We start from the raw sequence: 25,050 nt of genomic DNA, 5'->3' as shown, positions 1-25,050 counted from the left end.
AGTTTAGTTTAGTTCGGGAAACAGAAAAGAAAAATTATAGTACTTAAATTTTATTGTTATAAGCATGCACAGAGTATCACAGGACAGTATATCTAAATTAGAGTGGGGCGGGGTGCGGTGGCTCATGCCTGTAATCCTAGCACCTTGGGAGGCCAAGGCGGGTGGATCACTTGAGCTCAGGAGTGCAAGACCAGCCTGGGCAACATAGTGAGACCCCATTTCAAAAAAAAAAAGGGGGGGGGGTTAGAGGAAGCTTTCTGGAAGAGGATTTTCTTTTTTCTTTTTCTTTTTTGTAAATAGAGATGGGGATCTTGCTGTGTTGCCCAGTCTGGTCTGGAACTCCAGGACTCAAGCCATCCTCCTATCTTGGCCTCCCAAAGTGTTAGGATTACAGGCATGAGCCACCACACCCATCAGAAGAGAGTTTTCTTAAGCTGAATTCTGAAAGATCAATGGTGTTTACTTGGCAAAGAATGTGGAGGAGAAAATGTTCTAGGTAGAGAGAACAGCAATATGTAAAGGCACAGAGGCCTGAAATTGCATGATAGGTTTAAGAAACAGGCCGGGTGCGGTGACTCACGCCTATAATTCCAGCACTTTGGGAGGCCGAGGCGGTGGGATCCCCTGAGGTCGGGAGTTTGAGACCAGGCTGACCAACATGGAGAAACCCCGTCTCTACTAAAAATACAAAATTAGCCGGGCGTGGTGGCGCATGCCTGTCATCCCAGCTACTCGGGAGGCTGAGTCAGGAGAATCACTTGAACCTGGGAGGCGGAGGTTGCAGGGAGCCAAGATGGTGCCATTGTACTCCAGTCTGGGCAACAAAAGTGAAACTCCGTCTCAAAAAAAGAAAAAAGAAACAAGGTGTTGGGGTTGCAGTTCAAGTGTACATATTGGTGAGTAACTGTTTAGAGAGGCAGGCAAGAGTCAAACCATAGAGGATTTTGTGTGCTATACTTGAGTTTGTACTTGATCCTAAATAGGAAAACACTGAAGGAATGAAACAGGGAAACGATTTCTTATAATTCCTTAAACAAATAGAAGAGGGAGCTAAGGGCATTTGAGAAAATTATCTAGCATACTGAGGTTCTCAACTAAGAATCCACATGATTATAAGACTTTTCTCCTGTAATTTTTAGCAGTAAGTAGTATGACTGTTAAGTTTGTCAGAAGGGGCAGAGTATTGGAGAGAAAAGGTGAAGGATTGGTCAGTCGGAAAGACTGATGAAGAAATAGGCGTTCTGGGCAGAGAACACAATGTTTAATATCATGGAAGAATGAAAGAACAGGGCAAGTTCAGGGAATTATACGTAACTAGGACATGCATATATCATTAAAGAGATGAGACTTCCATTTTTGTTCATTCTGGTTTGGGTTGAAAGAATCTACTTTCTCACTTTGCTCTGCTTATTACACATTGGAAATTGGAGAGTAGAAATGTCCCTTGTTGGGTCAATTATCCATTATTGTTTCATGAAAACACCTAAAATTAATCACCCAGAATTCTGGCAGTGGAAGTGTTGGTAAGCTCACAGACGTCTAAAAAAGACTATGTGTAGCAAGTGATAAGCAAGAGTGTTACAGAAAGGCACTTGACCTGGTGATGCCTGACTTAGGACATAGGGCAGACTTACAAGGAGCTTATGTAAAACAGTAAGAAAAACCCAGAAGATACTAATAAAAAAGTAAGCAGAGGGCAGATGGACAGATCACAAAAGACGAAAATTAAATAGGTAACAAACATGAATAAATATTGTGTTGCACTAGTAATCGAAGAAATGCAATTGGGCCGGACGTGGTGGCTCATGCCTGTAATCCCAGCACTTTGGGAGGCCGAGGCAGATAGATCACCTGAGGTCAGGAGTTCGAGATCAGCCTGGCCAACATGGTGAAACCCCATCTCTACTAAAAATACAAAAGTTACCCGGGCGTGGTGGCAGGCTCCCGTAATCCCAGCTACTTGGGAGTATGAGGCATGATAATTGCTTGAACCTGGGAGGTAGAGGCTGCAGTGAGCCGAGATAGTGCCACTGCACCCCAGCCTGGGTGACAGAGTGAGACTTAGTCTCAAAAAAAAAAAAATTGAAAGAGGTTTTTTTTGTTTGTTTTTTTTTTGTTTTGTTTTGTTTTGTTGTTGTTTAGACGGAGTCTTGCTCTGTCGCTCAGGCTAGAGTACAGTGGCATGATCTTGGCGCACTGCACCCTCCACCCCCTGGGTTCAAGCGATTCTCCTGCCTCAGCCTCCCGAGTAGCTGGGATTACAGGTTCCCGCCACCGTGCCCGGCTAATTTTTGTGTTTTTAGTAGAGATGGGGTTTCACCATCTTGGCTGGCCTGGTCTCCCTCATGAGCCACTGCATCCGGCCAACTCAGTTTTTTAGTAGACATAATGGTAGTGAGACAGGTGCTCTCACGCTTTGCTGTTGGCAGTATAAAATTGTGTGAGATTTCTGGAAAGCTATTTGGCAACATTGAGAGACTAAAAAATTGTTCAGACTTTTATTGAACAGACTTTATTGTCAGGTAGACTTGGATTTGAACATTGGCCCCAGCACTTAATAGCAATGTGACTTTGAGCAAATAACTTAGTCTCTGCTTTTCCTATCTGTAAAATAAGAATAATAGTACTCCCCTCTGAGGGTTGTTGTGAGGATTAAATAAAATAGTGCATGTAAGTAGTTAGCATGTGGTAAGATTATAATCCTAATCAGAGATGTAGTCAGAGGTATTCATGATACTGTTATTTATGTTAGCAAGGACTTACTTTACTTGAACAGTTGATGTAAAGGGGATGATGTTATATGTTTTCCATGGTTTTTCCTTGTATAGGAAGCAGGGGAACTCTCCTAAGAGGAAGTGACTTTTGAACTGAGTTTTGAAGAATGATGATGATAATAACTACTTATTGAGCACCTACTGTGCCAAGGAAATAGTCAAGTGGAAAACGGTGGAGAAGTTCCTGGCAGATAGCACAAATGCAAAAGTAGATGAAGGTGCCTTGGATAGGGAAATGCCGGTAGTTAAATATGACTAGGATGCATAGTGGAATTACATTTGGTAGTGAGATTCGAGATTTTAAAGGTAGAGGGGCCAAATCATGAAAGGCCTAGTATGTTACACCAAACCTTTAGAAGGAGAAAGGGACATATCAGGTACTAGTACCTGAATGTATCATTCCGAAACCTATCTGAAGAATGGATTGGAAGAGGGGAATAAGATAGAGACCGGTAAAGAAACTATTGACAGCATTCCCAGTTAAAAATACTGACGGCCTGAACTAAGATCAGTATCAATAAGAGTAAAAAGATGAAGACGGGGTGTAGAGATACTGAGGAGGTAGAATTGATGTTTCATAAATGGTTAGAAGTTGGGGGCATGGGTAAAGGATGGAGATTTTAAGATGGTATCAAGCACTCATGCTCTTGGGGGAAACATAAATTAGTACAAACGTTTTAGAGGACTGTAAATGTTCATTTCCATTGGCTAAGCACCTTCACTTCCAGGGACTACTCCACACAAGTTTATAAAGGTACATGTACAAATGTTCTTTGCAGCATTGCTTGTAATTGCAAAAACATGGAGCATTCTAAATATCCAACAATAGGAAATTGTTTTAAAAATGGCACATCTATATGATGAAGTACTGCTTAGCTATCAAAATGGTAGACTTAGCTAACAAATTAGGTGTATTTGTGTATACTCATATGAAAAGATATTCAAGTTGTATTATTGAGAACCATATTACTCAACAGTATATTTAGAAAGGGTGGGGTCACAAATTTGGATTCTATGGACAGGTAATACAAATGAGTGAAATGGGCTATGTTGTGGGGGCCAGTGAACTGGAGAGCAGGTATCCCATCTAGGAGTCAGTCACTGTTTAGCTCAGTTGTTGCCATGGAATTGAATTACCAAAGGGAGAAATGGAGAATAGTTTTTACTTTATACTTGTTTGTACTTAGGTATTTGAATTTTTTTTTTTTTTTTTGAGACGGAGTCTCGCTCTGTCGCGCAGGCTGGAGTGCAGTGGCCAGATCTCAGCTCACTGCAAGCTCCGCCTCCCGGGTTCATGCCATTCTCCTGCCTCAGCCTCCCGAGTAGCTGGGACTACAGGCGCCGCCACCACGCCCGGCTAGATTTTTGTATTTTTTAGTAGAGACGGGGTTTCACCGTGTTAGCCAGGATGGTCTTGATCTCTTGACCTTGTGATCCGCCCGTCTCGGCCTCCCAAAGTGCTGGGATTACAGGCTTGAGCCACCGCGCCCGGCCAGGTATTTGAATTTTTTAGTGAGCATATGTGCTCCCTAAAAGTATTATGTACTTTTACAATTAAGAGAAATTTCCATTTTTGGAAGGATGAAGAAATCAAATGACGTCCAAAGTTCTGACTTGGGCAACAAGTGGTGCCATTGACTAATATGGGAAATACAGGAAGAGTAGTTTGGAGAAAAGATAGCAGAGTTCAACTTGCTATGTTGTATTGGGGTAGGACATCTAAGTGAAGACTTTTAATAGGTAGTTAGCTGTATACAAGCCCAAAGCTCAGATGATACATATTTTTTTTTTTTTTTGGGACAGAGTCTTGGTCTGTCACCCAGGCTGGAATGCAGTGGTGCGATCTCGGCCCACGGCAACGTTCGTCTCCCAGGTTCAAATGATTTGCCTGCTTCAGCTTCCCAAGTAGCTGGGATTACAGGCACATGTCATCACACCCAGCTAATTTTTGTATTTTTAGTAGAGACGGGGTTTCACCATGTTGGCCAGGCTGGTCTCAAACTCCTGACCTCAAATGATCCACCTCCCTCGGCCTCCCAAAGTGCTGGGATTTTAGGTGTCAACTTTTGCACCTGGCCTCAGAAGAGAGTTTATACTATAAATATGGTTATTTTTCAGATTATCAGCATATAAAAATATAAGTAGATGAGCTCAAATAGGGAGTAGGGTACATTCCTTGAACCCTCTGATGTTGTATGTAAAATATGATTATTTTACTGAGTAGAAAGACCATAGATTTTATCAGATTATCAAAGTTGTGTGTGATCCCAAAAAAGAATCACTGTTTAAGAGAGGATGTGGGATAAGAATAGACCTGACAAATTCCAATATTTAAGATAATAGGTGAGGCCCGGCACGGTGGCTCACGCCTGTAATCCCAGCACTTTGGGAGGCCGAGGCGGGTGGATCATGAGGTCAAGAGATCGAGACCATCCTGGCCAGCATAGCAAAACCCTGTCTCTACTAAAAATACAAAAAATAAGCTGGGCGTGGTGGCATGCGCCAGTTGTCCCAGCTACTCGGGAGGCTGAGGCAGGAGAATCACTTGGACCCGGGAGGCGGAGGTTGCAGTGAGCCGAGATTGCACCACTGCACTTCAGCCTGGCCACAGAGTGAGACTCCGTCTCAAAAAAAATAAAAAAAATAAAAAAAAGTGAATATGAAGGAGTGGCCAGAATGAAAGAAGAAAAACTAAGAATAATATACTGCAAACTAAGAGAAGAGAATTTCAAAGAGGGAAAATTACCAACAGGTCAAGTGCTACAGAGAAGACCAAAGAGGATGGTTATTAGAAGAGTTTTCTATTTCACTGAAGTGGTAGAATAAAAAGCCAGACTGCAGGAGTTATGAATGAATGGGAAGCAAGAAAGTAGAGATTGAGAGTTGCCTGTGAAGGGAAGAAGGAAGTAGACAATATGTTGAGGGGATGAAGGCAGTTGGACAGAGGAGACCTTTGTATAGGTCAAAGAGAAGAAAAGGAAATGAAATACCTATGAAAGTGGGAAGATAGACATTGAGAAAGTTTCCGTGTAAGTAACATCTTAGTTCTCCGTAAAGTAGGAAACGGTATTTTTTGCTGAGATTAAAGTACGAGAAGGAATTTGAAGAAAAATACCAACAAGAATTATTTTTATGGGAAATTGGAAAAGGAGCTGATGAGGGACATTTCAGAAGAATGCTGTTGAGCAGCTTTTCAGGGTCCAGCTGAAGATGGAGACTTTTTTTTTTGAGCAGTATCATTTGGAACAGTTCCGTAATTTTTGTCAGTGCTCATCAGATCAAGTTAGGAAACTGAGAAGGCAGATGATAAAATTGATTCAGGATTGAGATTTTGTTTTGTGGATGTGCTGGAAAGATTGGGAATTGTGAGGGTATTAGCAAAAAAAAAAAAAAAAAAAAAAAATTGTTGAAGTTCGGGCATCTCAAACCAATAAAGGACACTTTATTGCAGAGGATTGTGACCGTATAGTCTCCAGTTTGGGGGAATATCTCAGAGCAGCTTCACAGAAGCTTGCAATTTATTTGGCAATTTGTGTTTTATCTTAAAAACTTACGCAAATTTTCCTTTAGGCTTATCTGTACTTTAACTTGCTTCAAGTTTCTTACCAAATTACTTCACATTCCCTCTCCAATCTTAACGTAAAATTGCTGATTCAGGAAGCTATACAACAATGATCCCATAGCTTACTTTGGTATATTCTTCTGCATTACCTTAGTTTTTAAAACATGGGGCTGATTATACATTAAAGTAATGCCAGGAGAGGCTTAATATGTTGAGAGATAGAAATTAATGGGCCTGGCAATTTTCTTGAAGTAAGAGAAAGAGAATGAAAAAACTGGACAGACACAAGGCTGTGGTAAGAAAGTTGAATATTTGGAGTTGAAAGTTCCAGAGGTGAAGCAGTTTTCACTAGATAGCATTCTGGGTATAGCCATGGATGTGTTTGGTAGCCATGGATGTGTTTGGCTGGAGCAAAGGTGCAAACTATTGGCACAAAGATTTGCAGGGATTTGGATAGGTTGTACATGTGAACAATAAAGTAACTCACTATGATGGGAGAGATTTGGAGCCGAGAGAATGATTGTGCCAGGTGCATAAGTTTTTGTGAATGAGAATCAGTTAATAATGGTGACTAAAGGTGAAGAACACAGATTTCAAACTCAGGTGTCCTGCAGGGGCCAGGCAAATAATGTAAATGACTAAGGTGGGCCAGGTGGGATTGTGCTAAACTAGAAGAGTGCATGCATATTCCATCTAAAGCAGCATGTCCTTCATCTGATTGTTGTCCTAAGGAAATGAGTATCCTGTGTTGCTAGATGTCTTAATTTTTCAAGAGAAGCTGAAAATCTGAATTTTTTATGTGACATTTCTTAAATTTTTACGTATTTGCAAATAGTTTAAATGTTTCTTTACTCCGTTGGCCAAATAAAAACATCTATCTGCAGGCCAAATTTGGCTCCAAGTCTTCAACCTCTGGCGTAGTGAAAAACAGGCCTTAGAGTAGGAAAGATTTTTTTTTATCCCCAAGAAGAAGTAAATAATGTCTAGGTAGTAGCAGTGGACAGCCTAGAAGGCTGACTTTCCCCCTTCTTAACCAGTGGAATAGGAAACTTCTGAATAGGGCTATAAGGGTTAGTGGTGCCATGTGATATGAAATGATGACATCTAGAAAGACACCATAAAGACATTGAGGAGTTAAAGGCACATGAAATATTTCCCACTATCAGTTGATACACACGAAATAATATTTCTGTTTAAAACTTTGTTGGTTCAGCCAAATATGATCCTGCCTCTTTTTTTACTTAATAGTAACAAAGTCCAGGCTGGATGCAGCGACTCACTCCTGTAATCCTAATGCTTTGGGAGGCCAAGGCAGGAGAATCTCTTGAGGCCAGAAGTTCAAGATCAGCCCTGGCAAGAGACCCTGTCTCTTAAAAAATTTTAAAAATTACCTGGGCATGGTGGTGTGTGCCTGTTGCTGAGCCCAGGAGTTCAAGGCTGCAGTGAGCCATGATTGTGCCACTGCACTCCAGCTTGGTTGACAGAGTGATACCCTGTCTCAAAAAACAAAAAATATAAATAGTAACAAAGTCCATGTGGACTTTATTCTCTATGTTAAAATTTTTATTTTGTAAAATTTTATTGTTAGTATTAAAGTTAATCTAAATTAGTGGAATGGTATCTCTAATTAACATTATTTTGGCCGGGCGCGGTGGCTCAAGCCTGTAATCCCAGCATTTTGGGAGGCCGAGACGGGCGGATCATGAGGTCAGGAGATCGAGACCATCCTGGCTAACACGGTGAAACCCCGTCTCTACTAAAAAGTACAAAAAACTAGCCGGGCGAGGTGGCGGGCGCCTGTAGTCCCAGCTACTCCGGAGGGTGAGGCAGGAGAATGGCGTAAACCCGGGAGGAGGAGCTTGCGGTGAGCAGAGATCCGGCCACTGCACTCCAGCCTGGGTGACAGAGCCAGACTCCGTCTCAAAAAAAAAAAACAAAACAAAACAAAAAAAAAAACATTATTTTGACTCTTTATATTCAGATCCTTCACTCATAATATACTGCATATGAGCATATTTCTGTAACATTTTACACTGACTTCCTTGACTTTGTTAGTCACATATTTAGCCCGTGAACTATATTGTATATAGCCAGAATACTTAGCACTAAGATTAGGGTCATTAGGCAAAAACCAGAAGATAAGTAACACTCCATATAAAACACATCTGGACATAGGCAGCATGTATCAGAGGAATTGGTCTTGTCCTTAAGTGATGACAGTGGACTGTACGCTAATTATAGAGTTAAGCCCTTGTACCTTCCAGCTGCCACGTAAGTACTAGATCAATTTCAGAACCTCTGTTCATGTTTAAATAGCATTTGAAAAGAACATTAATACAGGGAAGTCCACAACTTTAAGTGGTTGGAGTTATTTACAGCAGTCCCCAAAGGACCACAACAGTTAAAGGAGAGAGTCATACAGATAAGTCCCTTCTCAAAAATACAACCCAAACTTTTTGCCGGACTTAACAAAATTGGCAGAGGCCTTACTACTTAATGTTTAGTTAAATTTGAAATGAGCTGCATAGTCTGTGGCTATATCACCCTAAATGTGCCTGATCTCATTTGAAATGAGCTGTGTAGTCTGAACCAATAGGTGATGCTGAGCTAGTCATGATGAGATTCCCCTTTCCCAAAGATTTCATAGTAAGTTTCTCCTCTAGTGCTCTTAAAAGCAAAATCAACTCCAGTAAGAAACCATCTTTAGGATGGACATAGATAGAACTTATGTCATGAAACCTGAGAGCCCAAAGTTTTAGAATGCTCAGTTGGACCCCACAATCTAGATTCAAATTTACAAAGAAAAACTGAGAAATCTCCCCCTGTCCCCAACTTTTGAGTATCTCCCAACCTTTTGTGGGCTCTGATAGTTGTTCAGGTTATAGGACCTTTGCCTGACATTCTGGGGTCTCATCCTATGCCTGTGTAGCTTAGTAGTTATTCAGCCAAAGACTAAAGGGAGCCCTTGCAGATCTTGTGGAGCACCCTCTTCTCCAGTTGTGCCTTGCAATTTCCAGCTGTCTTAACGTCCTCAGACTCTAATATGTCTCCACAGCTCAGGAAGACTGCAATAATTGGCTTGCCTTCAGCAGAAAGCCAGGGACAATTGTAGGGCTCACTTCATTTCCCTTCCCTTCTCACAGGGATCACAGACTCTTACACTACTAGTTGCTCAGTGTCTGAAAGCAGTTGTTTCATTTGTTTTTTTCTAGTTTTCTGGTTATAGTAGGAGGACTAATCCAATAGCATTTATTCTATCATGCCCAGAAAGTCTTTTAATGTTTAGTTTTATGGTATTTCTGACATACAGAAACTTCATATGCATACATTTGTATTTATCAGTCTCTCCTATATGATTCCTGTCTTTGGTATTATAACTCTTCAAAAGATCTTCCTTACCCCCAAGATAGCAAACCATATTTTCTTCTAATACGTACAGTATTTTAAATATTTAAATGTTTGTCTACTTTTTAGAATAAAATCTTAAGTAGAAGGTAAATATTTAACTTACTTTCTTTCCCAAATGACTAGCCAAAGTGTCCAAGTCCCTTTTATGGAACAGTCTAACCTCTTCTACTAATTGAAATGCTACCTGCATTTTTTTTTTTTGAAACAAGGTCTTGCTCTGTTGCCCAGACTGGAGTGCAGTAGTGTGATCATGGGTCATTACAGCCTCCACCTCCTGGGCTCAAGCTATCCTACCACCTTAGCCTCCCAAGTAGCTGGGACTACAGGCATACATCACCAAGCCTGGCTAATTTCTGTTTTTGGTTTAGTTTTTGTTTTTTTGTATTTTTTTTTTTTTTTTTGAGACAGAGTCTCGCTCTGTCACCCAGGCTGGAGTGCAGTGGCCTGATCTCCACTCACTACAAGCTCCGCCTCCCAGGTTCACGCCATTCTCCTGTCTCAGCCTCCTGAGTAGCTGGGACTACAGGCGCCCGCCACCATGCCTGACTAATTTTTTGTATTTTTAGTAGAGACGGGTTTTCACCATGTTAGCCAGGATGGTCTCGATCTCCTGACCTCGTGATCCGCCCACCTTGGCCTCCCAAAGTGCTGGGATTACAGGCATGAGCCACCGGGCCTGGCCTACTTTTTGTATTTTTTGTAGAGATGTGGTTTCACCATGTTGCCCAGGCTAATCTCAGACTCCTGGGCTCAAATGGTCCACCTGCCTCAGCCTCCTAAAGTGCTAGGGTTACAGGCATAAGCCAATGCACCTGGCCAAAATGCTACTTTTAAATATACTAAATTCTTACTTTTTTTTTTTTTTTTTGAGACAGAGTCTCGCTCTGTCCCCCAGGCTGGAGTGCAGTGGCATGATCTTGGCTCACCACAAGCTCCGCCTCCCGGGTTCACGCCATTCTCCCACCTCAGCCTCCAGAGTAGCTGGGACTACAGGTGCCCGCCACCACACCCAGCTAATTTTTTTGTATTTTTAGTAGAGACAGGGTTTCACCGTGTTAACCAGGATGGTCTCGATCTCTCGACCTCGTGATCCGCCCGCCTCAGCCTCACAAAGTGCTGGGATTACAGGCATGAGCCACCTCGCCCGGCTCTTATATATTCTCGAACCTATTTGAGAGCTTTCTGCTTCATCAATGAACAGATCTGCTTCATTGATCTGTTTGTCTAGTCTGGTGCTATTATCACCAGATAATATAATTGTTTTATCACAAAGGCTTTATAATTTTAAATTCCTTGACTGTGCTTGCTTGATTATCCTAAATAAACTCTAAGGTCGTTTTTGTTAGATTCTACCTTGTCGTCGAATGAATAAACATGATTGAGACCTTATTTAATTTATGGATTAATTTGGAGAAACTGTGTATCTTTATAATTCTCCATTTTTCCACCTGGGAGTTTATATTTCTTCATTTACTCACATTTTATGTCCCCCAATAATGGCTTCTAGTTTTCTTCATATAGTTTCTAGGCATCTTTTAATTTATTCCTATACATTTTATAGTTTTTGTTGCTTTTGAATTTCTCATTGTTGAGTTTATTACTAGGTAATTTAAGTTTTTATTTTGTTTATTCTTCATTGTCAATATTCTATATAAAATTTAAAAGCTTTGCTGCCAGTGTGCTTGTGTTCTTTTTTTCCTAACTGGTTATTAAGTCTAAAGGTTTCAGTTTGAAGAATATGAATAGTTGATTCAGTATTGTTCATAGGTTAAATGTAATACTTAAAGCGTTTCCATAATACTAGTTTCTAAGTCTGTGCTATGAGGGTAGTACTCTGTAAGTTTGGCCACTAACAAATAATAAGGGTCTTTTTTTTCCATCAGTGATTGGGACCCAAGATATAAGTATCTCTGACCAGGCTTGGTGGCTCACAACAGTAATCCCAGCACTTTGGGAGGCCAAGGCAGGCGGATCATTTGAGGCCAGGAGTTAAAGACCAGCCTGGCCAACATGGTGAAACCCCATCTCTACTAAAAATACAAAAATTAGCTGGGCCTGGAGCTGAGATCATGCCACTGCACTCCAGCCTGGGCGACAGAGTGAGACTCTGTCTCCAAAAAAAAAAAAAAAAAGAAATATTTCCATATGAAGGTTAAGTCCTTCACGTCATTGAAGAGAAGAAAAACTTCCCCAAATCCTGCTTGAGTCTCTTGCTGCCATCTTGTCTCTTTCTCTTTCCATACAGACTTTTTTATTATGGTAAAATATAGATAATATAAAAATTTGTCATTTTAACTATTTTTATTTTTTTGAGACTGAGTCTCATTCTGTTTCCTAGGCTGGAGTGCAGTGGTGCGATCTTGGCTCACTGCAACCTCTGCTTCCTGGGTTCAAGCGTTTCTCCTGCCTCAGCCTCCAGAGTAGCTGGGATTACAGGTGTACACCACCACGCCCGGGTAATTTTTGTATTTTTAGTAGAGACGGGGGTTCACCATGTTGGCCAGATTGGTCTCCCATTTCTGACCTCAGGTGATCCACCTGCCTCAGCCTCCCAAAGTGCTGGGATTACAGGCATGAGCCACCGTGCCCAGCCGTCATTTTAACTATTTTTAAGTGTACAAATCAGTGGCATTAAGTTCATTCACAGTGTAGTGCAACCATTACCACTATGTATTTACAGAACTTTTTTATTATTCCAAACAGAAACTCTGTACCCCTTACATGGTAACTCCCCTTCTTCCTAGCTCCTGGTAATCTCTATTCTAGTTTCTCTCTCTATGCAATTGCCTATTCTAGGTATGTCATATAAGTAAATCATACATTATATACAATATTCTTCCTTTTGTGTCTGGTTTGTTTTACTTACCATATTTTCAAGGTTCATCCATGTTGTAGCATGTATCAGACTTTCATTCTTTTTTATGACAGCCAGATTTCTTTTATGAATATGTAACATCTCTCACTATTTTCTTTGTCTGCCAGTAATGCCTCACTTAGCTTTAAGCTGTCTTCCACCCTCTCCAGTCTCCCAAGTAAACAGGACCACATAATTGTCAGATATAGTGGGCACTTTTCTGTGCTTATCTTGACCTCACCCTAGTATTTGACGTAATTGACCATTCTTTCCTCACAACTGTATTGTGATTGGCTTCCATGACAATTTTTAGCTCTGGCTAGGGGAGGCTGAGGCGGGTGGATCACGTGAGGTCAGGAGTTCGAGACCAGCCTGGCCAACATGGTGAAACCTGTCTTCACTAAAAATACAAAAAAATTAGCCAGGCGTGGTGGCACACAGCATAAGAATGCACTCAGCATTCTCGGGAGGCTGAGGCAGGAGAATCACTTGAACCTGGGAGGCAGAGGTTGCAGTGAGCCAAGATCATGACACTGCACTCCAGCCTGGGTGACAGAACGAGACTCCAAAAATAAAAAAGTCAGCCCTTATTTTCCTCCCACCTCTTAAACTATTCCTATTTAATCTCCTTTGCTGAATGTTCTGCCCACTCCTGTAACTTCAGTTATCACCTCTTTCCTGATGACTCTATTGTAGACAAAGCCACTTGCCAAACATTTCCTCTTGGATGTTTCAGTGGAACTTAAAACATACCTCAAGCTGAGTGTATTATTGTTTCCTCCTATCCTCCTTTATTCCAACTTTCTCCCTCTCTCCTCCTTTACTTGAATCACTCACTTAAAATTTCCAATCTGGGTTTAATGGGACATTAACATTACCCAGTAGCTACATCTAGGACCCTCTTGTTTTTGATTCTTTACTTTGAATAAGTTCCAACATCCAGTATGTCACTAAAGTTTGCATTATATTTTGCCTAGTCACCTGGTGAATGTCCCAGCCTTTATATTTATCTCCTTCTAACCTAACATCTACATTCCTGTCGAGTAGACCTTTTAAAAAACAAAAAAGCAAAACCTCTTATAAAAAGATCAAATAATCTAGAAATATATAAAATTAAAAGTTAAAGCTTCTGCCTGCCCTCCCACTCCTGTCTCCCATATTTTCATTTCCCCAGAGATAACAGCTTGATATATAGTCTTAGGTACTTTTTTCTATGCTTACACAAAATGTGTTTACTTATTACGCCACTCTCAGCACACTGCCTATAGGGTAGCCCTGCTCTGCAGGAGCAGTAAAAAAGAAAAATACATGTAGGTTTTTCAAGTTTTTGTTTTATTCTGTAATTTGCTCTTTTTTGCTCATGAATATATTCTGATCCTTTTTATTTTGAGGTAATTATAGATTCAGGAAGTTGCAAGAAATAGTACAGAGTCCTGTGGGCTTCTCACTCAGCTTCCTTCAATGGCAGTATCTTACATAGCTGTACTTCAATATCAAGACCAGGAAATTTATATTGGTACATTACTGTTAAATAAATTACAAAACTTAGTTTTCACCATTTAAAAAATCTATTTGTGCATATGTGTGTGCAATTTCATGCCGTATGTATGTTTCTGTAACCACCACCACAATTAAGACTTAGAACTGTTACCATAAAGGAACTCCCTGTTCTTTGTATCTGCACCCCCCGCACACACACGCCCACCACCGCACCCACCACTGTTCCTGTTCCACTTATCTGTTCTCCATCTCTATAGTTTTGACATTTGAGCATGTTATATAAATGGAATAGTATAATATGTATGTAACAATTTGAGATTGACTTTTTTCACAAAGCATAATTCCCTTGAAGTCCATCTAAATTGTTGTATCAGTAGTTCATTTTTTAAATTGTTGAGTGTCCCATTGTGTGGTTGTACCAGAGTTTGTTCAAACATTTACTCATTGAAGGACATTCAGATTTTCACTATTTTGCCATTATGAGTAAAGCTGCTGTGAGCAATCATAGACAGGGTTTTGGATGAGTTTAATTTTTCATTTCTCTGGGATAAATGCCCAAGAATAGAATGGTATATGTTTAGTTTTACAAGAAACCGTACTATTTCATTTTTTTTTTCCACATCAGATGTGGAAAAAAAATGTACTGGCATTGTAATAAGGCTTGAGGGAGGCACATCTCACACATGAGTGTGAAAACCCAATGTCATCACACTTATGTCATCATAAGCTTATGAACTACAAAAAGATTGTGCCATACTTTTGGAGTGTCTGTACCATTTTACATTCCCACCAGCAATGTACGTGATCCAGTTTCTCTGCAGCATTCACTATTAACACTTTAAAAAATTTTAGCTGTTCTTCTATTGTGATTTTATTTTTTTATTTTTTTTGGAATTCGGTGCAAATTTTATTAAACTACAAAAATCATACAATTATTTTAAATATATTTATATAAAGTCATAAAAGCTATGATTTTTGAAAAACATTAGCATAAGAAATTTTTTTGTTATATAAGTAAATTTAGCATCTTAAGGATTCAATATACAGTTTAAAAATTTTTTAAATTAACAGCGATTGTACATATTCTTGAGGGCACATAATTATATTTCCATACATATAATTTATAGTTATCAGATCAAGGTAATTAGCACATCCACTGTCTCAAATGTTTATCACTTCTTTGTGTTGAGAATGTGCAATATCCTTCTAGCTATTTGAAACTATATATTGTTTTATTATTAACTGTAGTCATTCTATGGTGCTATAGAACACTAGAACTTATTTCTATCTAGCTATAATTTTGTATTTTTTTTCCTAGGGTATATGTGCACAACGTGCAGGTTTGTTACATATGTATACATGTGCCATGTTGGTTTGCTGCACCCATTAACTCGTCATTTACATTAGGTATTTCTCCTAATGCTATCCCTCCCCCAACCCCCCATCCCACGACAGGCCCTGGTATGTGATGTTCCCCACCCTGTGTCTAAGTGCTCTTATTGATCAATTCCCACCTATGAGTGAGAACATGTGGTGTTTGGTTTTCTGTCCTTGTGATAGTTTGCTCAGAATGATGGTTTCCAGCTTCATCCATGTCCCTGCAAGGGACGTGAACTCATCCTTTTTTATGTCTGCATAGGGATTCCATGGTGTATATGTGCCACATTTTCTTAATCAAGTCTATCATTGATGGACATTTGAGTTGGTTCCAAGTCTGCTATTGTGAATTGTGCCGCAATAAACATATGTGTGCATGTGTCTTTATAGTAGCATGATCTATAATCCTTTGGGTATATATCCAGTAATGAGATGACTGGGTCAAATGGTATTTCTAGTTCTAGATCCTTGAGGAATCGCCACACTGTCTTCCACAATGGTTGAACTGGCTTACAGTCCCACCAACAGTGTAAAAGTGTTCCTATTTCCCCACATCCTCTCCAGCATCTGTTGTTTCCTGACTTTTTAATGATCGCCATTCTGACTGGTGTGAGATGGTATCTCATTGTGGTTTTGATTTGCATTTCTCTAACGGCCAGTGATGATGAGCATTTTTTTCATGTGTCTGTTGGCTGCATAAATGTCTTCTTTTGAGGAGTGTCTTTTTATATCCTTTGCCCACTTTTTGATGGGGTTGTTTGATTTTTTTCTTGTAAATTTAAGTTCTTTGTAGATTCTGGATATTAGCCCTTTGTCAGATGGGTAAATCGTTGAAATTTTCTCCCATTCTGTAGGTTGCCTGTTCACTCTGATGGTAGTTTCTTTTGCTGTGCAGAAGCTCTTTAGTTTAATTAGATCCCATTTGTCAGTTTTGGCTTTTGTTGCCATTGCTTCTGGTGTTTTAGACATGCAGTCCTTGCCCATGCTTATGTCCTGAATTGTATTGCCTAGGTTTTCTTCTAGAGTTTTTATGGTTTTAGGTCTAACATTTAAGTCTTTAATCCATCTTGAATTAATTTTTGTATAAGGAGTAAGGAAGGGATCCAATTTCAGCTTTCTACATATGGCTAGCCAGTTTTCCCAGCACCATTTATTAAATAGGGAATCCTTTCCCCATTTCTTGTTTTTGTCAGGTTTGTCAAAGATCAGATGGTTGTAGATGTGTGGAGTTATTTCTGAGGCCTCTGTTCTATTCCATCGGTCTATATATCTGTTTTGGTACCAGTACCATGCTGTTTTGATTACTGTAGCCTTGTAGTATAGTTTGAAGTCAGGTAGTGTGATGCCTCCAGCTTTGTTCTTTTTGCTTAGGATTGTCTTGGCAATGTGGGCTCTTTTTTGGTTCCATATGAACTTTAAAGTAGTTTTTTCCAATTCCGTGAAGAAAGTCATTAGTAGCTTGATGGGGATGGCATTGAATCTGTAAATTACCTTGGGCAGTATGGCCATTTTCATGATATTGATTCTTCCTATCCATGAGCATGGAATGTTCTTCCATTTGTTTGTGTTCTCTTTTATTTCATTGAGCAGTGGTTTGTAGTTCTCCTTGAAGAGGTCCTTCACATCCCTTGTAAGTTGGATTCCTAGGTGTTTTATTCTCTTTGTGGCAGTTGTGAATGGGAGTTCACTCATGATTTGGCTCTCTGTTGGTCTGTTACTGGTGTATAAGAATGCTTGTGATTTTTGCACATTGATTTTGTATCCTGAGACTTTGCTGAAGTTGCTTATCAGCTTAAGGAGATTTTGGGCTGAGACGATGGGGTTTTCTAAATATACAATCATGTCATCTGCAAACAGGGACAATTTGACTTTCTCTTTTCCTAATTGAATACCCTTTATTTCTTTCTCTTGCCTGATTGCCCTGTCTGTGGCCCAGTTTTAATTGTGTTGTTTTCTTTCTTTTTTTTTGAGACAGAGGTCTCACACTGTCACCCAGGCTGGAGTGCAGTGGCGCAATCTTGGCTCACTGCAGTGTCTGCCTCCCAGATTCAAGCGATTTTCCTGCCTCGGCCTCCTGAGAATCTGGGATTACAGGCATCCACCCCAATGCCTGGCTAATTTTTTTGTATTTTTAGTAGAGACGGAATTTCACCGTGTTGGCCAGGCTGGTTTTGAATGCCTGACCTCAAGTGATCTGCCTGCCTCAGCCTCCCAAAGCGTTGGGATTACAGGTATGACCCACTGTGCCCGGCCTGTGTTTTCTTTTTGAGACAGAGTCTCGCACTGTCACCCAGGCTGGAGTACAGTGGCGCAGTCTCAGCTCACTGCAACCTTCGCCTCCCAGGTTTGAGTGATTTTCCTGCCTCAGCCTCCCAAGTAACCAGGATTACAGGCACCTGCTACCATGCCTGGCTAATTTTTGTAGTTTTAGTAGAGACGGGGTTTTGCCATGTTGGCCAGACTGGTCTGGAACTCCTGACCTCAAGTGATCGGCCTTCCTTAGCCTCCCAAAGTGTTAGGACTATAGTCGTGAGTCACCTCGCTTGGCCTGTTTTCTTAATGAGTTTTGAGGGTTCTTGATATATTCTAGGTACAAGACCTTTATTACATATACGATTTGCAGAGATTTTCTCCCCAGTCTATGCCTTACTTTTTCAGTCCCTTAATAGTATCTTTCAGGCTAGACACAGTGACTCACACCTGTAATCCCAGCGCTTTGGGAGGCCAAGGTGGGAAGACTACCTGAACCCAGGAGTTCGAGAACAGCCTACACAATGTAGTGAGACCCCATCTCTACAAAAAATTTTTAAAATTTATGTTTGGTGATGCATGCCCATAGTCCCAGCTACTCGGGAGGCTGAGATGGGAGGATTGCTTGAGTCCAGGAGGTCAAAGCTATGGTCAGGGCTGACCCAGGAGGTCAAGGTGAAGTGCTGGAATTACAGGTGTGAGTCCCCAGGTGTGGCCAGTGTTTGTATCTCGCTCTCTCTCTTTTTTTTTGAGACAAGGAGTCTCTGCTCTGTCACCCAGGCTGGAGTGCAGTTGATGCCATTTCAGCTCACTGCCAGCTCTGCCTCCTGGGTTCACGCCATTTTCCTGCCTCAGCCTTCTGAGTAGCTGGGACTACAGTTGTCCGCCACCATGCCCGGCTAATTTTTTTTTGTATTTTTAGTAGAGACGGGGTTTCACCGTAGCCAGGATGGTCTCGATCTCCTGACCTCGTGATCCTCCTGCCTCGGCCTCCCAATGTGCTGGGATTACAGGCGTGAGCCACCGCGACCAGCCCAGTGTTTGTATCTCTTAAGAAGTTGGCCAGGCACGGTGGCTCACACCTATAATCCAAGCACATTGGGAGGCCAAGACGGTGGGTTGCTTGAGGTCAGAAGTTTGAGATCAGCCTGGTCAACATGGTGCAACCCATCTCTACTAAAAATACAAAGAAAAATAATAATAGTAATTAGCTGGGTATGGTGTGTGGTGGCGCACACCTATAATCCTAGCTACTCAGGAGGCTGAGGCATGAGAACTGGTTGAACCTGGGAGGTGGAGGTTGCAGTGAGCTGAGATCACGCCACTGCACTCCAGCCTGGACGACAGAGTGAGACTCGTCTCCAAAAAAAAAAAAAAAAAAAGTCTTTGCCCAGCTCAGATCACAAAGGTTTTCTCTTATGTTTTCTCTTACGTTTTTCCTAAAATTTTACAGTTGTAGCCTTTGACACTTAAGTCCGTGATCCATTTTTAATTACTTTTGGTGTACAGTTTGAAATTTAGGTTGAAGTACTTTTTTTGCCTATGGATGTCCAATTTTTCATCATTTATTGAAAAAACTGTCCTTCCTCCTTTATCAAAAATCAGTTGAGTGTGTTGGTTTATTTCTAGAAGTCTTATGATCAGGTAGAGTGATTCCTCTCTTTTTCAAAACTGTTTTATATTCTAGTTCTTTTGCCATTCCACTAAATTTAGAAGGGGCTTGTCTATATCTACAAAAACATCTTACTGGGATTTGGGTAAGAATTGTGTTAAAACCCATAGATCAATTTGAGGAGAATTGACATCTTTACTGATTCTCTTTTCATGTTAGTACATATAGATTTCTACATTCTTTTAAACTTATTTCTTAGCATGGATGGATGTATCATAATTTATTTTATATTGATAGGCATTTAAAGTATCTCTATAATGCTGGCTTGCAGACTGTTGTTCACTTTTTTTTTTTTTTTGAGACTGAGTCTCCAGGTTGGAGTGCAGTGGCGTGATCTCAGCTCACTATAACCTCTGCCTCCCGGATTGAAGCAATTCTTGTGCCTCAGCCTCCCGAGTAACTGGGATTACAGGTGTGCACCACCATGCCTGGCTAATTTTTATATTTTTAGTAGAGATGGGGTTTTCCCATGTTGCCCAGGCTGGTCCCGAACTCCTGACCTCAGGTGATCCACCTGCCTCAGCCTCCCAAAGTGCTGGGATTACAGGTGTGAGCCACTGTGCCCGGCCTAGTTGTTCACTATTTTTATATTTTATTGATGTGTGCTTGTATAAAATTTTTGTAGGAAATCTTAATATTTTGAAATCGTGTTCCAAAAGGCTGTATCTTTATAGTCAAAATAACAGTGAAGGAAAATATCTGTTTCCCTACAACCTCTTTAACGCTGGGAATATCAATACTTTAAAAATTATTCTTGTAAAATTAAAGTATATAACTTAAAATTTTATAAAAATTACATACATGTTCATTGAATAAATGAAACAGCATAGAATTGTATAAAGTGAAAAGGAAAAATCTTGTTCTTCCCTTCCTACCATCCCATTAGTAGCCAGTATTAGATTTGGTGTGAAGTATCATAAATTTTACTCTATAGGAAAAGGTGTTTTGAGGTGTTTATTTTTGTAGTTGTAGAGATATGAGATATGAGGATATGTTTTTAGCCAAAGCTATCTGTTTGTTTATCTATATATTTTTAAGTTGCTAAATGGAATGGTGTTTCATTTTTGAGGAAAAAAACATTTTCAGGGTCTTTGGGCTTTTCATCAAATAGACCCTTGGCCAGTGAGATTTATTACCCCAGTTCCTTCTGGATGGTTTCTACCTTCTTGAATTTCTAGTCTAGATTCTGAGTGAGATTATTGAGAGACTGAACCTCTTTGGAAACTAAACATCCTAATTTACATTTGATCCTCATTCTACATAAGGTAAGGAGCCTAGCTATATTGTGAAAGATTAGATTCACTTCTCCTTAATTTTCACTTGTTTTGGATCTAGTTTGAAGATAAATATCTAAGAATTGCAGAGTCAGAGCTCATCTCTTTGGGATCTGGACTATGCGTAGTTGCATTTAGTAATTCTGATTTCTTTAGGAATTTAGTATGCAGGTTCTTTTTTTTATATCTGGCACTGATTTTTTAAATAAAAGCTTTGTACTTCTACTGAACTTTTATTTTTTAATTTTAATGGTTCACATTGGAACAAATGCATATCGTCACACCATCCACTGTCAAGATGATAATTTATGCTGTTTTGACAGAGTACTCATTTTCTTAGGGAGGGATTATTTTTAGTATTTGTGGAAGAGTTCTCAAGGGAAATGTGAGCCTAGGAGTGATCACAAATCCCCTCTTCTTGGGGCCCAGGGATGCTTACCAACTTGACTGGTGTTTTTCTCTGAATGTTTTCAGAAAGTTAGCAGCAATAGACAGAGCATGGTGGCTCACGCCTGTAATCCCAGCACTTTGGGAGGCCGAGGCGGGTAGATGACTGGAGGTCAGGAGTTCGAGACCAGCCTGGCCAACATGGTGAAACTCTGTCTCTGCTAAAAAATAAAAAATTCGATGGGCGTAGTGGTGCATACCTGTAATCCCAGCTACTTGGGGAGGCTGAGGCAGGAGAAATACTTGAACCCTGGAGACGGAGGTTGCAACAAGCAGAGATCACGCCACTGTACTCCAGCCTGGGTGACAGAGCGAGACACTGTGTCAAGAAAAAAAAAAATAGCAATAATGCTTGCTTTCCCCCTCTTACTAGAACCATGAAGCTTGTGACTTGGGTTTCTTCTCACATCACCATACAGAAGGAAATTAACTTAGAAACCAGAAAAAGAATTTTCTTGGTGGAGTGTCAGCTTTCCAAAGTTGTCATTGGCATTATCTCTATTTAAGGACATTAGAATTTGAATTGTATGTGATTCTGTAGACTCTACCACTCCTTATTTGGTATGAGGCAAAGTATAAATAAATAACGTTTTTCCAACGTGACATGTAGAGTTGCTTCAGCCATGATTTAACAAGGAGAGGGAGAAAAAATATATACTCAGGAAAAACATTCCTTTTCATGAGTGGGTAGCTTATTCTGTTGAGTACAGTGACAAGTCACAGATCATCTTTCATTCATTTTGGTGTCATTCTAGAAATTCTTTATCACTTAATTCTAGTTTTCTGTGTAGTAACCCTGTAGGGACTAGAAATTGGAGTTCAGTTCTGTTTAACCTTCTTCCCAGCCCCCCCACAGTAGCTTCAGCACCTTTACTATTCCTGTAGAGGCTCTGTTGTCTTTGTCTCTTTACTTGGATTCCTCATTTCTTCCTAAGCTACAAAACCTATAGCTGATCATCCTACTTTTAGTAAGTTCCTGATTGCTCCAAAATGTAGAACGATATTTTTAGACTTACGGAGATGGTTATGGATCCCTTTGAAAATCCGATGAAAAACTAAGGCTGTTCTGCTCTCAAAGATGAGTATTACATACAGAATTTTGTTTGTAGTTCTAAGGATTCGTAGCTCTCTCTCTCATAAGAACCCCTGGTATAGGTAGGGATAAGAAGACATCACAGTGGATATTTTTATTCACTATGTTAACAGTGGTTTGCCAGTTCCACTACCATGTTTCATTAGAAAGACTTAAATGCTCCTTTGCATATAATAGTGTAATAGAGTCTAATAGCTGAAGCTCTTGTAACTGTTGAGAACATGGACTGTCTGAAACTGACACAAACACATAAGTGTATCAGCTGTGCAAGTAAGTGTGGGTTTTCTTAAATATTCTGGAGGTATTAGTGGATATTTCTTTTCTTTTCTTTTTTCTTTTCTTTGCTTTTTTTTGAGACGGAGTTTCACCCTTGTTGCCCAGGCTGGAGTACAAGGGCGCGATCTCGGCTCACCGCAACCTCCCGGGTTCAAGTGATTCTCTTGCCTCAGCCTCCGAAGTAGCTGGGACTGCAGGCGTGTACCACCACGCCCGACTAATTTTGTATTTTATTTTTATTTATTTTTTTGTTTTGTTTTGAGAGCTCTTGTTGCCCAGGCTGGAGTGCAATGGTGCGATCTCATCTCACCACAACCTCCGCCTCCTGGGTTCAAGTGATTCTCCTGCCTCAGCCTCCCGAGTAGCTGGGATTACAGGCTTGCGCCACCATGCCTGGTTAATTTTGTATTTTTAGTAGAGATGGGGTTTCTCCATGTTGGTCAGGCTAGTCTCAAACTCCTGATCTCAGGTGATCTGCCTACCTCGGCCTCCCAAAGTGCTGGGATTACAGGCATGAGCCACTGTGCCCAGCCATTAGTGGGTATTTCTTAGAGTGATGTGTTGCAAAGAAAATGGGTAGGGAAGAGGTCCCATTTTCAAAATGGATTAAAGTAAGAGAGAAACTTCACAAATGTATAAAACTAATTTTTCCTTGTATTATAAAGTGAGGGAATTGAGATATTGAGAGGTTAGTTAATGTTTAAGTTTCGAAACTAAAGTAGAATAAAGATTGAATTCCTAATTTATAGGCTGGGGTTTTAGCCATGAGGCAAGTCCCTATAGGTAGAAGAGCCTATACTGTAAGGAACTACCGTTGTACAGGCTTGGTGAAGGAGGCCTGTAACCTGTATGCAGCCTTTCTATTTTCTCCAGCAACATTTCTGTTTTTTTGTTTTTTTTGAGACAGAGTCTCGCTCTGTCACTCAGGCTGGAGTGCAGTGGCACGATCATGGCTCACTGCAGCCTCAACCTCCTGAGCTCAACTGATCCTCTCACCTCAGCCTCCTGAGTAGCTGGGACTACAGGTGCACACCACAATGCCCAGCTAATTTATGTGTTATTTGTATAGACGGGGTTTCGCCGTATTGCCCAGGCTGGTCTTGAACTCCTGAGCTCAAGTGATCATCCTGCCCAGCCTCCCAAAGTGTTGGGATTACAGGCATGAGCCACCGCACCCGGCTCTAAATATCTTGACAATTGACTTTTCTTCCTTGTTTGTGTTTGGCACAGGCAGTTTCTGTGAGGATACAACTTTATTTTTCATGTTTTAAAGAGTAAATGACCTATACTTGTAAGAAGTTTTATCTGGAAGATAGTTTTTTTTTTTTTTTTTTTTTTTTTTTGAGGCAGAGTCTTGCTCTTGTCGCCCAGGCTGGAGTACAGTAGTGCAATCTTGGCTCACTGCAGCCTCCACCTCCCGGGTTCAAGAGATTCTCGTGCTTCATCCTCCCGAGTAGCTGGGACTACAGGCATGTGCCACCATGCCCAGCTAAGTTTTATATTTTTAGTAGAGATGGAGTTTCATCAAGTTGCCCAGGCTGGTCTCGAACTCCTGACCTCAAATGACCTTCCCGCCTCGGCCTCCCAGAGTGCTGAGATTACAGTTGTGAGCCACAGTGCCTGGCCAAGACTTTTTTATTTATGTGATAGCTTGTAATAGTCATAGTAGATATGACCTGAAAGCTTCAAAGCTTCACATACACTTGTGGTATCTATTTTTTGTTGACAGATGATAGTTGTACATATTTATGGAGTACATGTGATATTTTGATACATGTATACGATGTGTAGTAATCAAATCAGGGTAATTGGGATATCCAACACCTCAAACATTTATCTTTTTTTTTTGTATCAGAAACATTACAATTCTTCTAGCTATTTTGAAATATAAATTATTAACTATGATTTCCTTACTGTACTATTGAATACTAGAATTTATTCCTCCTGTCTCATCCCCTACATTTCTTCCCTTCCCAGCTTCTGGTAACCACCATTCTATTCTCTACTTCCATGACATCCATGTTTTTAGCTCTCACATATGAATGAGAACACGTAATATTTGTTTCACTGTGCGTGGCTTATTTTGCTTAACATGATGATCTCTGTTTCCAACCATACTGGTTGGATTTCATTCTCTCTTATGGCTGAATAATATTCCATTGTGTATATATAACACCTTTTTTTTTTTTTTGAAATGGAATCTTGCTCTTGTTGTCCAGGCTGGAATGCAGTGGCACAGTCTCAGCTCACTGCAACCTCTGCCTCCCGGGTTCAAGCGATTCTTCTGCCTCAGCCTCCCGGGTAGCTGGGATTACAGGCGCCCACCTCCACACCTGGCTAATTTTTTTTTGTATTTTTAGTAGAGATAGGATTTCACCATGTTAGCCAAGCTGGTCTCGAACTCCTGGCCTCAGGTGATCCGCCTGCCTTGGCTTCCCATAGTGCTGGGATTATAGGCGTGAGTCACCGTGCCTGGCCAGCACATGTTCTTTATCCATTGTATTTATTGATGGCCACCTAGGTTGATTCCATATTTGGCTCTTGTGAATAGTGCTGCAGTAAA

General features: G+C 40.6%; 1 protein-coding gene and 1 pseudogene across 7 annotated transcripts in view; one reads left to right on the top strand and one right to left on the bottom strand.

The window, feature by feature from the left end:
* TAF1 (TATA-box binding protein associated factor 1) overlaps positions 1-25,050 on the top strand; it is a 100,300-nt gene that overhangs the window by 59,100 nt on the left and 16,150 nt on the right. The window lies entirely within an intron of this gene.
* Positions 14,718-14,845, bottom strand: LOC119621025 (small nucleolar RNA U13; annotated as a pseudogene).

Source organism: Chlorocebus sabaeus, chromosome X (genome assembly GCF_047675955.1).
Source record: "Chlorocebus sabaeus isolate Y175 chromosome X, mChlSab1.0.hap1, whole genome shotgun sequence".
In the NCBI taxonomy this organism is placed as follows: Eukaryota; Metazoa; Chordata; class Mammalia; order Primates; family Cercopithecidae; genus Chlorocebus; species Chlorocebus sabaeus.
This window is presented reverse-complemented; position numbering and strand designations above follow the sequence as displayed.